Here is a 2,192-nt window from a genome sequence, read left to right on the forward strand (position 1 = left end):
CGGCCCGAGGCTCCTCCCCAAGCTCCTCCTCCTTCTCCTTTGACCGCCCGGCCGGGCGGCCCACTGCTCCCGCGCCTCGCCGCTACCCTCCCGCCGAGGCTCCGCTCTGGTCTCCTGCACTCCCTCTCTGTAAGCAAGCCGCGCTGCCCGCCGCCCAACACCCCTCGCCCGCTGCCCTCCCGGTGGGTTGGCGGGGCAGGAGGGCCGGGGCGGGGCCCCCTCTCTCCCCTGGGCCGCCAGCGCCTCCCCCTCCCCTGTCCTGACCCCCTCCCCCCCTTCCTTCCTTCTCGCCTTCCCCCCTCCCTCCATGAGGTGTGCCCTTCGGCCGGAGGCCCACAAACCCCCACGCCCCAACACCCCCCTCCCGCTCGGGCTCCGGCCGGGGCCCCCGGAAAGCGGTAGGCCGCCTCTAGGCCCTTCCATCCTGTTCCTGCCGGCGTCTGGCCCAGCGCGCTGCGTCCCTGGCCGGATCCCCGTCAGGTCCCTGAGCTCTCCGAGCTGAAGGCACTGCGCCCCCAGGCGGCGGCGGCGGGTGGTGGCGGTGGCGGCAGCAGCGACAGCGGCAGCAGCAGCAGCAGCGACTGCGACTGCAGCTGAAGGCCCAAGACTTTCTCCTCCCCCCTCCCTTTTCCCTCCTTCCCCCTCCCTTTCGTTGCGCCCCCCTCCCCCTCCTTCCTGAGTCCTGGGCTGGGAAAATGCCTAATTGCCTAAGCCAGGCAGCCAGGGCCCCCCAGTTTAGAGCAGGGCAGGGGTCACCAAGTCAAGGTTGATGGGAGTGGGCGTATAGAAGCAGAGAGGGACGCCTCCCGCAGTTCTGTGACGTAAGGCTTCCGGCGCTGCCGTTTCGAATCCCAGAGTTGCAGCTGTGACCTTGGGCAAGTCACTGCTATCTGGGGGCCACAATTTTCTCATCTGTAAAATGAGGGGGTTAGACTATGTGACCGAGGCAGGGCAGGGGAGGGGAGGCCCCTTCCAGTTCTAGATCTGTGATCTTGGGGACTTCCTATGGTGCTGTCAACCTTCCCCGAATTTCAGTTGCCCTAGGGCCAAGCCAGGATTGCCCGACCTAACAATGTCTCACCCAATCTACTTATCCAGCTTAAACCACAAAGCTCTGGACACTGGACACACCAGCCAAAATGGAAGCCCCCCCCCCAAAAAAAAAACTTCTGCAGAGATATGCCTTTGGCTTGTCTGGAATGCTCCACCTGCTGAAATCCTAACGATTGGAGACTTGAGTGCAAATGGAGCCTCTTCCAGGATGTTTCCTGGCCATCCTCCTGTACCCCCAAGCCACATGCTCCCTCACCCCTTCACCTAGACTGTAATCTCTATGAAGGTAGGGATCAGGTCTCATTTATCCAGGATAGAGCAGGATCTGATTAGATGTGAACTGAATGAATGAATGAGAAAAGGTGGAAGAAAGAAGCAACCCATGTAAAATGATCTTTGTGCCAAACTCAGAGACGCTGCTGTTGATTATCCTCCCAGGAGTGAGGATACTGAGGAACATGCTTCTTCATCCTAAAAGCCCCAGGGAAGTGAGAGTTGTCATTCTTCCCACAGTCACAGATTTTCACCTCAAGCCCTCATTGCCTGCAGCACAGCGTACTTTCCCATTTACTAACTACCTTCTTCAATCATGGCCACATAGATGATGCCTAGGTGATTGAAAACTGGCTCCTGCCTTCCCAGTTCCTGCCTATGGTACTAACAGGCCTGTTGATAATGTCATTCCCCAAATGTTCTTTCTTGATCCTTCTCCATTCCACTTTTACTCTTCCATTTTATTTGTCTAAAGTGGTTACTGAACTTCAGTCAAGGATTAAGATCGTAGGATTATCAAAGCCATGATAGTTCCCCCTTACCTTGCATCATGTACGGTATTTCATGTAGTAAGTGAATAGAAAGTAAGAATAGTCTTCAAGAATCAGGCTAAGACAAGACCAAAGCAAAAAGACAAGATGCCCAGGTCATGTAGAACCATCCTAAAGATGGGCTTGACTATCTCAAGGAAATGTCCCCAAAAATACAAGATACAAAAGATCTGGTTTGAAGGGAGTTCATGTGAAAAAGACCTGGAGTAGGGGGCAGCTAGGTGGCGCAGTAGATACAGCTAGGTGGCGCAGTAGATAGAGCTCTAGCCTTGGAGTCAGGAAGACCTGAGTTCAAATGTGGCCTCAGACACTTGA

The 2,192-nt window shown here is 55.9% G+C and overlaps 1 protein-coding gene across 2 annotated transcripts in view; it reads left to right on the forward strand.

Annotated features, from left to right (window-relative positions):
* Positions 1 to 45: 45 nt before the first annotated feature.
* Positions 46 to 2,192, forward strand: part of CUNHXorf40A (chromosome unknown CXorf40A homolog) — an 8,985-nt gene continuing 6,838 nt past the window's right edge. Inside the window, exon 1 of one of the 2 annotated variants that reach the window (XM_027847204.1) lies at positions 46 to 129. The gene's annotated coding sequence lies outside the window, so the exon portion shown is untranslated. Of the gene's footprint in view, positions 130 to 161; positions 183 to 2,192 lie in introns of those variants that run through there. The other variant, XM_027847205.1, reaches the window with a different exon arrangement.

Source organism: Vombatus ursinus, unplaced genomic scaffold (assembly GCF_900497805.2).
Source record: "Vombatus ursinus unplaced genomic scaffold, bare-nosed wombat genome assembly UNPS02015358.1, whole genome shotgun sequence".
Lineage (NCBI taxonomy): Eukaryota > Metazoa > Chordata > Mammalia > Diprotodontia > Vombatidae > Vombatus > Vombatus ursinus.